Source organism: Canis lupus, chromosome 11 (assembly GCF_003254725.2).
Source record: "Canis lupus dingo isolate Sandy chromosome 11, ASM325472v2, whole genome shotgun sequence".
Taxonomy (NCBI): Eukaryota; Metazoa; Chordata; class Mammalia; order Carnivora; family Canidae; genus Canis; species Canis lupus.
The window spans coordinates 35,727,960-35,743,455 of record NC_064253.1 but is presented as its reverse complement, the minus strand read 5'-3'; the positions used below and the strand labels follow the sequence as shown (position 1 = coordinate 35,743,455).

General features: G+C 45.4%; 1 long non-coding RNA gene across 1 annotated transcript; it reads left to right on the top strand.

The window, feature by feature from the left end:
* Positions 1–77: 77 nt before the first annotated feature.
* LOC112650585 (uncharacterized) lies at positions 78–1,843 on the top strand. Its single transcript, XR_003130298.2, has 2 exons — positions 78–416; positions 1,742–1,843. It is a non-coding gene; the product is annotated as an uncharacterized LOC112650585 (long non-coding RNA).
* Positions 1,844–15,496: the final 13,653 nt, after the last annotated feature.

Here is a 15,496-nt window from a genome sequence, read left to right as displayed (position 1 = left end):
ACTTTGTAAGGTACTTTATAAAACAGAGGGCATTGTGACCAAAAGAATCTGGGAGATGCTGCATTCCACCAAGTCACCCCCTTGGAAGTTCACACTACATTTTAGCACGTTGTCAAGCTTTAAGAAGACTTGGAATAAAGAAACATATTTAGTTTCCTTCTACCCAATGTTACGCCTATAAACACTTTATGGATCTTCCTAAAAGAAACTTCCCTGACCGGCTGGCTTGATGAGATTAGATCAGGGGCCCCCATAACCATTTTGCATGTTTTCTCAAACCATTCATCACCTCAATGCTTACTTTTTCATTAGGATGAAAGCTCCATTAGTCTGGCTTGTCCCCTACCTGGCACAGAGAAAATTCTTGCCCCACCAATGAGGGGGATGCGTGTGGAATATTTCAGGACACACTTTGGGTAAGGTTGCTGTCATGAAGAACCACTGGAGGTTGGTTCTGGCTCAACTTAGTAAACATTATATCTTAAAAGATGAGCTCTTGATAATATTTCTGATGGGAAAAGTCTCAATCCAGGGAAATCATAGTGCTAGCGAAATCAGTTTCAGGAGAAAGATGGTGAGCAGTGAGGTGGCCTGGGAATAGACCAGGACTTCAAGAGACATTTCCTTGGAAGAATTGGGCTGATTGCCATATAGTGTAGAGAAGTGAGGTGTGGGCTCTGGAGAAGGACAGACCAAGGTCTGAACTGCACCCATTACTTGGTGTTCCACACTCAGTAGTGTGACCTTGGGCTAACCACTTCCCATCTCTGAGTTTGTTTCTCTCCTACAAAATGGGAATAATAATAATAATAATAATAATAATAATAATAATATCTATTTCATAGAATCATGATGAGAGCTCAAGGAGACTCTGAAGCCAAATGAGGCAAAGCACATGGCACATAGGAAGAATCCAATTAAAACCAGCTGTTATCATTAATTAATGGCAACTACTGTCAACACGAGATTCGAGAACCAGAAGGGTGCTGGTATCTCAGATGTGGGTAATTGGCAGAGAGGATGTTGAGTAAAATAGGGAATTCTGGGAGAGAAAGAGTTTGTTTGTAGGCACAGTGAGTTTGAGGCGAGGCCACTGGGTTCAGATGTCCCATAGGCAGCTGGGAACACAGTACCAAAGCCCCGAGGAGAGGTCAGCAGGAGGCATAGAGATCAGCATGGACATCATGACCGAAAGGGAGAGACTAGATGAATAATTCTTAGAAGGAGAATAGAAAGGGAGGGTACAGAGCAGGGGCTGCCTTGAGCAGTTGCCTTATTCTGGGAACAGCAGAACAAAACAAGGCGACCTTGCTGCCATTGTGACTTGGCGCTGTGGTTCTCAGTTGATTTCGTGGGTTGAGTAGCATCTCATCAGCCCGGGCCAAGGAAAGGCTGCTGTGTGGGTTGAAGCTTAAGAGGTACTCACAGGAGATGTGGGAAGTTCCTGTGGCAACTTCTTGTTGAAAATCCTCACCCCAGTTATTTTCCATTTCTGCCGAGACAGCCCCGTGTCCCTCAGGTTATGATATAAATATTTTACGAAGTACAGAGGGTTGAGATATCTTAACGCTTTGACTGAAAACTCGTTTTTCTGAAAGTTAAAGGATATATTTTCCACTCACAAAAATATGAAGCTCTAGATTGGACAAAGAAATGGAAGTGGCATATTGCAATATTTTATGCCATGCTTCTCAGGGTTTGAAAGTACTTAAAATATTAATACTGTTCCTTTTTTCACAAGGTCTGGAAGACTTTTCATCCAACTTTAAAACTGGACAAGGACTAAGCATAATGCCCCAAATGAAGTACGTGTTCAATAAATGTGTGCCCTCTTCTCTTCTTACATGGCGAAGGTTGTAATATGGTCTGTAGAATCGGGAAAAGTAAGTTGTTTGAATTCGTTCCAGGTATTTCTAGAGTAAACTCTCCCTAGCAGAGGTTAGAGGAGAGGAGAGAGAACAAACTTGAGTAGAAGCAGTGGAATAGAAAAATATTCTGGAAGGTAACTAGAGGATTCTGGGGTAGGGTAAAATTTCAGATGCCCAGGATAGAAAAAATGGCCCACACTTTATCAATGGAGTATAGACATGGATATGACCAAGGGACCCTGTGCAGAAAGAGTTAAGAGTTAAATAAACATCTTTTGGCAAGCCAAGGTTCTGGCAACAACGTCTGAGGGACCACAGATGCTCCCAGTGGATCATCGTCCCACTAGAAAGAACAAAGAAATGTGAAGTGACTGGATAGTGACTGTCACCAGGCCGTGTCAATCCTGCTTCCACTCACTGGTAGCACAGGGAGCTATGGGTCAAGTGTCCTGTTCCATTTCTTCATTATACTATGGCTTAGGAAATTAGGCACCTCGGGGAAAACATGGTTTCTGATACCAAAAGAGCACTAACTCAAAGTCTGTGTCCTGGCCTTGGTCTGCCTTCACTTTTATCAGAAAAGGGTGGGTAACATGTGAGAGGAAAAAAAAAATTGGCCCTGTAAAGGGATCCCGAAAGAATGACATATTTGTCTGTTAAGTATAAATACGAACAGCCATGGAGATATGGTCCTGTGGTGCTAGGTTTTCACTCCAGCAACATTCATCTATTGCCAGGAAACACTAGATTTAGTACCTGAGGGACTGGAGTTTCAAATACCTTATACTTTTTTTTTTTTTTAATACTCTGCCAAGAATTTAAATTGGTAAAAGCTGGGGACTGACAAAACTTGATCCCCAAGAGCTTTTCTGGCACTGGTTTATCAGAGAATATGGTGCCATTATTTTTATTATAATTATTATTTTTTTTCTTTGGTGGGGTGAGAGCTCATTTATAACCCAGTGACTTCTACTCCCAGATGTATTTTTCTTTAAAAAAAAAAAATCCCAATGCTTAAATAAACAGAGGTTTGCCTTTTGTGGTAGTGTTAGAAGCTGTCACTGGACGTACATGCAAGGGGAGTTGCAAGCCTTTTCATGTTTTTAGGTTGGATCAGAAAGAGTCGAAAAGAGAAAAGCTAATTTTAGGATCCGCATGGCCACCAGCTTCCCAGCTCTGGTACCCAACTCCGGCACCCGGATGGCGATCACCCGCAGGGCTCGGCCAGAGGATGTGTCACCCCATGACAGGGACACCCAGGGAGGAGCAGCAAAGGGCAGAAGCGAGTCAGGAGGCCCCGGGGGGAGCCCTGGCACCATCACTTTTTTGCAATGTTAACTTGGGACAACTTTGCCCCCTTGGGTTTTTCATCTGTGCCATGATAATTGGATTTTCCACCATGGGCCGGCGGGTGGATTAAATTAGGCAAGATCGATGCCGTGAGAGGGCTCAGCACCGGGGTTTTCTGAAACGATGGTGTTCAGAAGCGGAGAGCCGGGAGGGGACCACGTAGGGAGAGAGCATCCCGGAGCCGCCCGCCGACTCCCTTCCAAGGTTAGGCTCTTGACATCCACGTCGAGCCGAGAAAACAACCGCCACCACGGAGACACATAAAACCAGAAGATCCTGTTTACGGCCCCACATCTTTATGGCCTCTCACTGCTCCCTGCAGCCGCGCTCCCCACTCCCTTCAGTCCCCCCTTCTGATTTTCCCCACAAGCAATTTCCAGGGTCAGCTCACCGCTCTCCCGCCCAGCCCAGCCCGGGGCAGCAGTGGCCGCAGGAGCTTCTCCGGCACCCGGCAGGTCCGATCCTGCCTGGAATGATGCGAGTTTTATTATACAATTAGATCAAGTCTCTTAGGTGTAGTAGCCCTCCTTGTACTTAGAAGAATAGATTAGCCATTAGGACTTTGTATGTTTTTCCCAGTAATTGACACCACATCCCATTTTCCTCACCAAAGGGAGAAAGAACCGCATAAAACAATCATGATTTGGGGGGCAGGAGGCGGAGGCGGGGTTGGGGGCCACTGGTAATGCAACAATGTCTGGTCTTTGCCTCGATTCACTTTCCTCCCCCAGCTTCGCTTGAACACCTCCAGAAGGCAAGAACCAGAGCAAGGCTGGTTCTTTCCTCCTTGGTGGTGACAGCTCTCCGGTTCCAGAGCCCCTCGGGCCCAGGCTCCCCAAGCACCCCACCAAGGATAAGCCCGGCATCATTCTGCCCCGAGCACCCGGGCATTCTTACAAAGCCCAAGGGGACATGCTCGGGACCTAACCCTTCTTCTCTTCTTTCTCTTCTCTTCTCTTCTTCTCTTCTCTTCTCTTCTCTTCTTTCTCTTCTCTTCTCTTCTCCTCTCCTCTCTTTTCTTTCTTTCTTTCTTTCTTTCTTTCTTTCTTTCTTTCTTTCTTTCTTTCTTTCTTTCTTCTTTTTCTTCCTTCTTTCCTTCCTTTCTTTCTTTCTTTTTCTCTTTTTCTTTCTTTCTTTCTTTCTTTCTTTCTTTCTTTCTTTCTTTCTTTCTTTCTTTCTTTCTTTCTTTTTTTTCTGTCTTCTCCCAGGATAGCTCTATCATACACCCTTTCCCTCAGCCTCACCTTTATCATCCTGGTTGTGGGGTGGTCCAAGCAGTGGTGATTTGAGGCCCCTTAAGTATCCCAAACTATGAAGGAGAGAAGGACTCAAAGCCCAGAGGACAAGTGGTACCCGAGATACCCCAGGTCTGTGTTCGTCCCCTCCCTTCAAATACTGAAGAATGTTTAGGTTTGGACTAGAATAGGAAGAAACTCATCTCACCAAGGGACTTAAATAAGGAAAAAACACAATCACCTAAGTTGGCTTTGCCCATATTTGGCGTTGCCCACGTTTGCAGCGGGCCTCCACTTTGCATCTCAGCCAAGAGCAGACACCTCAGGCAAGGCGGGCTGCATCCACACAAGCAAAACAAAACAGATGTTCTCAGATGTCTGGTCAAACATTTGTTTCCCTTGGTCAGATCCTAGCAGCCCAAGCTCAGACTCCAACTGCAAGGCCCGGTGGCACCAGCAGTGTTTCATATGTTCCACTCTCGCTGCAAAACATCTGCAAGCTAAACGACCTTCCCAACTGCAACAATCTTTGTGCCAAGGCTCAGTGGGTCCCGGACGGCTGCCGTAAGTGCCCACAGGCCTGTATGTGATGCGCCTGGGGACAGAGCCGGGCTGGAGCACTCTGCAGGGAGAGGTCATCCCGTTCTTCCTCCCTCCTGTCTTCCTGAGTGGACCGTTAGGCAGAACAGCCAGTAGTCCTGATTCCACGGTCAGAATCAGTGGACATGAAATGTCATGAGTACACTTTTTCACCCTGGGTCGATGTGTCCAAAGGGGCTCTTTGCTGACACGTCCAGGCTGACTCCTTGGAGAGAAGCTAAAATGCCCATTTTCCAATAAGATCAATAAACCTACTCATCCCTGAATACAGAACTTTCCTCAGGTCCCCTCTGAGCAAGCCAGGCCATGCTGGGTCCTTATGATGGTAAGGTGACCCAGGTCACCCAAGAGTTTGCTTTCCTGAGGAAAAAAGTCCTAAAGCTTACTTTCAATCTGGTCCCCAAGGATTCTGGAAAATCACAAGATGGAAAGTGACTTTTTTTGGCCACAACTGGTGGTGACTTGTGAACATGTCTCTTTTGCCCGACTTGGCTTTAGCTAAAACCTACTGTTCTGAATAAAACTCGGACTGCTCTCCACCCCACTAACCCCCTACCCCCAAGTCCTGAAAGGCTTCCTTTTCGGGACGAGGAATCCAAATGAAACTGTAGCCCTTACCTCTCTTGCTGGTTCGCAAAACATACAGACTTTTTTTTTTTCCCCTTTTTACCTTCTCAACATAGGCTTGTCCCTTCATTATTTTAAAAAATTTCTCTCCCTGCTCCCTCACCCCTGCCTTGGCTGTGATTAGCCAAGGCCCGGTGGAGCTGAGTGTTCCCGGGCTGCACCCAGCAAGCACCTGAGGGCAACATGCCCCAGTGCCGCCCTCCCTCCCCGTCCTTTGCCCGGTTGCCAGAAGAAACCCAGCTGGGTCCCTCAGCCGACACAGGCCCCTAATTTAAGTTTAATAGTACAGCATTTTTACTGCTTTTGGCCAGTGTGCTTTGAGAAAGGTTGAAATATGTGAAAAATACACGCTACAAAAAAAAAATCTGTTTAGAAAACAATTCCAGTCTAAGTGCTCCATGCTCTCAGCTTCTGGCCCCCTTTCCAGGAAAGCAGCTACAGCAACCACACAATTTAGCTCCATTTGGGGGGCGGGGGCTTTCCATTTCCTTCCTATGGGATTTTTTTATTAGTTTTTTTTTTTAAACTGTTTTTCTTTCCCTATGCTGGTTTACTGCCTTGTATCTCTCTACCCCCAAGGAGTTTAAAAACCTCAAGTAAGTATTATTGGATTTTTCTTAGTGTATTTTCTGATTTTTCTGGTGTGAGAGCATGCGGTCAGGACCAGTGCGTTTGTGTGTCGGTGAGGTTGGAGGTTTGTGTGCCCAAGATGATGTCCATAAAGGCCTCGGGAAGTGTCAGCTGAGCCTTCTAAGTGTGAGCTGAGAAACGAATTGCCTGTTGTTTTCACTGTCGTGCAAACCCTACTGGTGAATGGTTCATGCCCATAGTAGGCATAGAATAAGCATCCCCTGTATGGAGAGGGAGCAACAGAGTAGTAGGTGCCATTTACTGAACATTGTTTAGTCTATATATCAATCAGAATTGGGGTCTCTGTTGTTTATTTCATCCAACCTGTCAGCACTAGAACCATGAGCTCTCCTGTGGAGGAGGAATCTTCAAAGGTCATGTCCTCCGATCACACACGGAATAGGTCAGGATTCTAATCCAGTTCTACCAGTCTGATAGAAATAACTTAACCTGGATGAAATGCTGCATATGTCATGATCCCTCCTCCTCAAAGGACAAAAAAATGTATTGATGGGGAACCATGAGCAAATGTTTAGATCTGTTGGAAAAAAGGCTACTCATGATAGAATTATTGACTCAAAACATTTGAACAGTTCAGTTAATTTTTCTGAGCTTCTTCCTCCTCTGGGAAAGGAACATATTGGGTTTGATCAAAGAGGCCTCGCAAGTCACTACTGGTTCCCCCCAAGCATGCATGGTGCCCCAAGGCAGACATCACTAATAGGTAACACGTGGGGCTTCAGAATCCTTCTCAACACAAAATTCAAGGCAGCTACTCACAATATTCCAATTTTCCTTCTCTTCGAGGGAGTCAACTATAGGGTTCCCTGATCTCTAGTAATTCGTTTGCCTCTCTTGTGAGTTTTACCATATTGGCACTCTCCACATCTCTATGTATTTTACTTAATTGATTCACATTGGTTCTCTTTCTTTTTAACTCCAAGGTAGCTTTTTCCTAAGAATACCCATGAGATACGGGGTACAATGTGGTACAATTTTTAATGTTCATTGAAAAGAAACTTGCAATTATGTAATTTTTTGTGAGTTTGCCCAAGACCAACTCAAGGTCACCTTGGCACCTTTTCCACACTTTGTATGACACTGGCATGGCGGAAGTGCACGGACTTTGGGGTCAAAGAGACTCAATCATATACCAGCTCTATGAATTTGGACACATCACTTAAGCTTTCTGAGTCTCCATGTCCTTTTCCATAAATGGAAATAATATGACTTTCTTTGCTGTCCTGTCCAGAGGATTAGAAGTAGCGTAATACAAGAATGTACACAAAGCTCCTAGCACAGTCTGCAGTATAGAGCAGATGTTCAATAAATGACAGCCATTGTGTCTCTCCAGATGCTAACATGCAGTGTCGCCAGAGCCATAACACCCAGTGCTATTTGACTACCTCCTCCCTTCCCTGAAATACAAGCTAGATCACGTCTGCCCAGGTGGTTGGAAGTCCTGGAATATAAAAGCACCGAGAATCCTGCAGGATGATGCTTTTCAATGGCCCATATTTACCCAAAGAAGGGAGATCTTTAAAGAATCCTGTTCCGCAGTTCTCTCAGAGTGGTATGGCAACCTTGCCATGGAAACATGGCTTCGGTGGGAAGACTGCCCCATAATTAGGGAACCATTTATTTAAAGATTTTATTTATTTATTTGCATGTGTGTGTGTGTGAGAAAGAGAGGGTGAGAGAGAGAGAGAGAGAGAGAGAGCAAGGACAAGCAGGGGAAGCAGCAGGCAGAGGAAGAAGCAGGCTTCCTGCCAAGCAAGAAGCCCAGTGGAGGACTCGATCCCAGGATCCCGAGACCATGACCTGAGCCGAAGGCAGACCTTTAGCCCACTGAGCCACCCAGGTGTCCCAGGAAACCATTTTATATTTGTGATAACCGTCATCCCTCGGGCTCAGCACACCTGATTACACAAGCGGTTTTCCTTTCCTGCCTTGTCTCTGTTATTACTTCTAATGCAATCACTTCTAACTTTTTCTTTTTCTGAGGGAAGAACAGGAAAAAGGCAGCATATCATGAACAAGGCTTCTGATGTTTGGGACCAGAGTTGAAATGGATTAAACCGGGTGCTGTGGGGTTTCACCTTTATTCCTCCAAACCCAGCTAAACACACCTATTTTCTCAGTTGACTTTATGTCAATTCACAGCAGCAAGTGGCATTGAGAAAGCCATATTTAGAGACCCCTGTCATCCCAAATTGCCTATGGAAAGTAGATGACAGTGCGCTATGACAGTGAATCTCCCTCACCTCCACCAGCCCACGTTTTAGTCTGAAAGAAAGATATCTTTGTTTATTTGCTTAGAGAAAGAAGGGAGGGGAAGCGAAAGGAGGGGTGAACTGCGTGTTGTGAAAGATTTCAGGAGCTGCAGCCAGTGATCCTTCTGTGAACTGCAAAGGTTGGGCTGATCCTCAGGAGACACGAGAGGGGAAGGTGTGCTGCCCGAGGAAGTGGCGAAATCCGTTTTCAGGTTGCGTGTGCCCTCTCATCTCCTTCCCACTCGCCCACTTTGTTCTTTCTGGGGTCCGGGCCAGCCGTCCCCAGGACAGGGGAGGTAGAAGCCTGAGCTCTCACCGATGGCAGGGGGACGAGATGCAGGTCCCAGGGAGAGCATCTCTGCCAGGCAGAGGGCAGGGAAATTCCTGACAGAAGCAATCCGACTCCAAGAGAAAGGCAAGAACCCAAATCATGTCCGGAATGTAGGGAATTCACAGGGATGGGGAAGAAGATGAGGACGGTGTAGGCACAGGACCCCGGAGGACAGACCAGCAGCAAGTCTGACTCTGAAAAGCAGAAGGAGCCTCCTCCGTACAGACAATGGTAAACACGTGGACGGTTCGCTGCCACTTCATTTCTGACCGTGAACTTATGTGCTCACTTCGTGTGCATGTGTGTGCGTGTGTCTGCGGAGCAATTAAAAAGGAAGACCGAAGACCAAGCAAATCAATGTTTACGGATTCGTAATAAGTTCCTTTCTATATATTTATTTATTTTCTCTTTAGCCACTAAAGAAGCAGCAGCAAACTTGCAGGGAGCAGCTGTTGCCAGAGGGTGAATCATGGCTATATTGATTTGATTATGTAAAAGCTCAGAGGAACCTAAAGCCAGATACAGAAATATCTCATAGCCCTGAGCCCTATGGGACACACACTAGTAAAAAAGCAATCTTTATATTGTTCCTGATAAAAGCATCATTAGTTTCCTCATAGTGAAACCATTTCTCTGCTGATACAGTATATGGTTTTCTTTTTCTCTAGAATCCACTCAGACATAATTAACACTCAGTTACTAGACTGGAGGTTCCCTGGGGTGAGCCGCTCAAGTTGGGGAGGGGGTGGGGGCCAGAGATGGGCAGAAAGAAAGACTGAGAAAGGAGAGGGAAGGGAGGGACGTAGGAGGGGCAGGAAGGAGAGAAGAGAGGAGCTGGAGGGAGACGGAGGAGGGGGTACGTATTGCATCGATCCGTCTTCGGCCTTCCCGAGCATCCCCCACTGGCCTGCACCGCTCAGGCAGGCGAGAGTCAGCGCGGTGGCGCCCTCTGCTGGTCCCGCTTGTCATCCCGGCCGCCGAACAATTCTGGTCGCCCTCTACCCAGGCTCTCTGGGTTCTGGCTTCTTCGAGAATATTCCGCCCAGCCCTGGCCTTCCGGTGCAAGAAGCCTGGGCTGCCACTTCTGCAGACAGGCACATGCCTGCACTCGTGCTCACAGTTTGTGTTGAAACTGCAGCAGCGGCAACGCTCTGTTTCCTTTCCCCCCCTCTCCTTGTAGGCAGCGGCTCCTTGAAAAACCCTTGTATAAACAGTATTTCTGGGGACAGCCGGGCTGGCCTTGAAAAGGGTCTTAAAATTTTAAGGATTTGGGGAAGTGGAACATGGGAAGGCCCTCCCAGGTTCCTAGTTCAAGGCCAGATGGTTAATGCCTGTGAGCCCCAGAACTAGGTCCTGGCTGCCCAGGGGATGGTCTCTGGGTGTGGGGAGCCAACATACCAGGGGACTCTGTGGTCCTCTCCAGCTGGGCCTCAGCTTCATTAAAAGGAAGGAAAATTGCCAAGTATATTGCTCGTCCTATGGCCTTCTGAGCAAATAACAGCCTTTTCCGGCAGAGGGTGAGGAGTGTTCCTTTTATAATTCTCTTTTTTTTTTTTTTCTTAGCTTTATTTTTCTTTGGCTCAAGGAGAAAGTGATCGGAATCACTCAGTGGACAGGGGAGACTGGGTACTCCTGAAGCAAAATAACCCAGATGTGGATAGGACCCCACTATATAGGCAGAAACTAAGTCACTATAGAAGGAATTTATCCTACACCCTCCATGTACATTACCAAGCCCACGGGTGTGCACACACACACACATGCACACAGTGGGTATCAAAACATGGATACACAAACACTTTCACACACAACCAGAACCACATGTGTGCAGACTTCCAAACACGTATACACATATGTCTTAACGTAATCTCATATGGACTGCATCTTACATCCTCAGCCTCACCCTCACCCACCTTCCTCCCTCTGTTCTCTACAAAGCTGATGCTGATATTTTTGTAGAAAATCTCTTCTGGGTGCCTTCGTGTTGCTCTGTTGTTTCTTCCTGAGGGACCGTCCAGGGACCCCGCCCAGCCAGCAGAGTCTACATTCTCACCAGCACCAGATCTTCGCGTATTCATCAGCTTAGGCAGATCACAGAGGACTGCAGTAAACTTCTGGAAACAGTTAAGGGGCAGAGCTCTGAGGTCAGGCAGGCTTAGTGGTTAACAGCACAGACTCTGCACCAAACTGTGTAGGTGCATCCCACCCTTGTCATGTGCTGGCTGTATGTCTCAGTTTCCCCAACTCTAAAATGGAGATAACAACAATACCTGCCTCCTGGGATTGTGATGATCGTGAAATGGGTTCATATTCAGAATATGCCTGGAACAATGCCTGACACATAATAACCACTATATAAATGTCTGTCAAAGAAAGGTACATAATCCAGACTGATTGTGTTATATTCACAAGTAATGCTGGGTAATCACAAGTAATCATGAGTAGTTCCTCTTCCCCTATCTTTCCTTAGGTAAAAGCAAGAAAAGAACACAAAGAAATGATGACCAGGTAGAAACATCCTTCTGATGTTATACTGGGGATCCTTTTCGTCCATCTAGTGGGTTACCTCCTAATTCTACATTGAATTTGCATTGTCACCTGCAACAAGTCACTTTGGACAGCAGTCTCCTCATCTGCAAAGCCTCTTACATCTTGGCTAAAATCCCTTTTATTATAACTTACTTTAACATTGTATATAGGTCATTTTGTAACCCCCTGTACACTCTTTTAAATGCCAGTTTCAGCCTCTTGCACTGATTTCCTCCCTCTTTTAAAAATTAGACCTTGTCATAAAGCAGAACATGTGATGGCTCTAGATCTCCTTTCTTCTTTTTTTATTGTTTCTAATTTCTGATTGGAAGTATAATCAACTTTCTGACACAGAAAGTGGGGAAAGGGGGGTCATGAGAGAAGTTGACCTGTGAGCTTTAAGCAATCAGTGCATTTAGGCACAAAGTCAGACAGAGACAAGGTGACCATAGTGGGAAGCCTAATAATTTAGCATTCCTCCAAAATGATTTTTTAAAAAATAGCTGTTAACCATCAATGTAAAAGAATAGAAATGGGAGGGAGAGTACAGTGCCCATTTTCCACCCAGCTCTCTCAACAATTCTGCTCAGTCCCAGACTTGCATGCCCTACTCCGACAAACTGAAGCCCAGCAACTGACCAGACCTGCCCTTCTTTGAAGATAAAATGACATGCAACTACTGTGAAATCTCACCCCATGGCAAACAATATTTCTTATAAGAATTCTAATCACACATATATTTATAATGAATACAACTTCTTCCATGTTGTATTTCCGGTAAGGCCTAGCACCCCAGTGATGCTTTAGTGCTCTTATGAAGCACTGCCCCCCTAGAACTACACTCTGACCTTCCTCTGAGGGTGGTTTTGATTATCAGAGAAGTTTTCAATAGATGCCTTTCCAGCCAGGGGTTGGGGGAGCCTCAATACAGTATTTGTGGTGGCATCCGTCCTCTGACATGGCTCTGAGTCCCTCTTTGAAGGTCTGCTTATTCCAGGAACAACTTGGAAAATGCATGACTTCCTAAGCTGATCTCTACACTCAGCCCCCAGAGCAAGCTTGGTAGTTTCCATAGGAAAACATTCTTTGACCTTTTAATTTTTCTTTCTCAACCTCATATATCTAACCTTACCATCATGGTGTGGACTTTAAGAATCCCTAACATCTGCAGTGCCATTAAATTTTCATCAGAATATCAAATCTCACACAGCACTATGTTAGACCAAAGTGGTGCCTTCTTGGATTCTAAGTCTTTGAAAATTAGTAATGTATGTATGATTTCTGTAGTAACCCCTAGCTAATCAAAATCTTCAACTAACCACCACAACTTGCTTACCTAGTCAGGCTAAATAGGAGTTTGCTGTGGCAATGATATGCTTCATTTATAGCATTCTTCTATAGAAGGATGGTTCCTGTCACTAAAACATGTGCTTTAAGGCCTCCCATCCATACTATGTATGCAGGTGGAGTTTATCCAGCTAGACTGTGATCAGCCAGACACACCGATCAACACCTGGCCAGGTCAGACCACAAACAAACAAACAAACAAACAAGGGATCCCTGGGTGGCGCAGTGGTTTAGCGCCTACCTTTGGCCCAGGGCGTGATCCTGGAGACCCGGGATCGAATCCCACGTTGGGCTCCCGGTGCATGGAGCCTGCTTCTCCCTCTGCCTGTGTCTCTGCCTCTCTCTCTCTCTCACTGTGTGCCTATCATAAATAAATAAAAATTTAAAAAAACTTTATAAAAACAAACAAACAAAAAAACAACAAACCAGACCACATAGGAAATGATGTTAAGGGGGCAGCTTCATTCCCAGTCTGCTCTGAGCCATGTGGGTGGCTGTGGACAGAGGCAAACCATGGACAGGTTCCTCTTCCTTAAAGGTCTCTCTGATGCAGGAATTTCCATTCAGGGATGGACCAAAATCGGACTGTGGGGAAGAACTACATAAAATGCAGATGTGAATACTACAAAAAGCTTGTTCACATTCAGCAGAACATGTGTGAGGACTGTGGGGAAATTCTAGTAGCTCTCTACACCCTAGTTTCAGTGCCCACAATTCCTTACCCAGACTGTGTGCTTACATAGTTTCCACCTTTCTGCTTAACAAACTCCTACTCATGCTTCACAGCCCAACTCCAATATGTTCTCATTCACGATGACCTTTACAACTCTGACCACCACCAAGACTGGAGGAGAGACCTCCTCTCTGAGCTCCCTCAGCACCGCATTCATGGCCCTTTGATTCCAGCTCTACCAATCACCAACTGTCCTCATACCTGAGTAGAGATATTATCAGTACCTACTTCATGGGGTTGTTACGGGGGCTATGTTACTTAAAACAGGTAGAGTCCCTCTGACTACTATGAGCATATGGCAAGTGCTCAAAAAAATCTTTGTCATGGTTGTTACTGGGTGCAACATATTGTAATTATCTGTCTGCTGTATTCATGATTCTGTGCTTCTTAGAAGAACGACCACATCTTTTTCAGAACTCCAACAGAACAATCTTGTGGACCACCTGTGACTGGGTGCATGCCTCAGATGCACCTTCATCCTTCTGGTCCCATTACCTGAAAGTCATTGGAATCATAAATTTCTCAAAGGCCATAGAGATTCCTCAGTGCTCCAGAGGGTCTGTGGGGTAACTATAAAATATGACCATGAATACTTTGATAATCCTTCTTGCAAGGACTTGACTCTAATTCCCTGTCTCAAATGTAAGTGGTACTTAGTGACTTGCTTCTAATGGATGGAGTGTGGCAGAAATGATGGTGTGTGACTTCCAAGATTAGAACATAGAAGGCATCAAGGCTTCCCCCTTGCTCTTTCTCTTGGATCACTCACTCTGGAGGAAGCCAGCTTCCATGTTGTGAGGACGGCCAAGCAGTGCTATGGAGAAGACCACACGCTGAGGAAGTGAGGCCTCCAGTGTGTCACACCTTCCACTGGCTGCAGCCTCTGACAGAGCCTGAGCCAGAACCACCAAGCTAAGTCTCTCCTAAATTTCAGACCCACAGAAACAAAGATAACTAATGATTCTATTTTTAAACTGCTAAATTTTGAGTTCGTTTGTTAATCACCAATAGATAACCAATGCAGTTGGTGACTAAATCCACAACACACTATGAGCATCACACTTTGAATAGAAAATGAGAAGGCAAAGATGAGGTGTACTAATTTCCTGATGAACTTTCTGTCTTGATGACAGAGAAAGCTCACATCATCTCTTGTAGGACTGGCCACCTTGCCATTCACCCAGGGTGGGATGGAAGTAGGGGTCTGACCTTCTGGAGGCTACCCTCAGAGAGAGGACTTGGCCAGCTCCTGGGGACAGGACCCATTGGCTACTGTTGCCCTGAATCCTCCTGGATGCTGGTCATCAGCTAAAAAGCTGACCCGGAACAGTTTGTGAGTATCTTTAGTTTCCTGGAGAGTCCACCTAGAATAGAAGGAAGCACTCCCACCAAGGAGCTGAGTCACCAGGGACCTCTGCTTTTTACATACAGACCTTGGGAAAGTCACAACATCTCTCAAAGCCTCAATGTTCTCATCTGAAAGATGGAAATAATAAAAACATCTATGTTATCTATCTTTTGAATTGTCATGGGGATGAAATAACTTGTGAAGCATTTCACAAACCACAGACTTATGGTGCTACAGAAATATTAGAGTTGGGCTTTTTGCTTTTGTTTTGTTTTTTTGTTGTTGTTGTTAGTTTTTTTTTTTTAACCTCATGGCTCACAGAAATACAGCATTATCAAATTCACCAGTAATCCTAGTAATCCTGTACTACCCTGGAGAAAAAGTTATTTGCTAAGTTTATATAAAGATCAAAAGAGCATGCTTGGAGACGTGTAGCCCAACCAATCAAATTTTAGAAAGCAATGGAAAAGAGATTCAGAAGGTCAATTACCTTCAAATAGATTTCACGTAATCAACTCTGGCTAAAGTGGCTCTTGGCGAAATGATACTGATAGGGAGGAGGGAGTAGTCAAAATATATGTAATACTCTCTTTGCCAATTTTAATAGGAGGCACATCCACCCTGG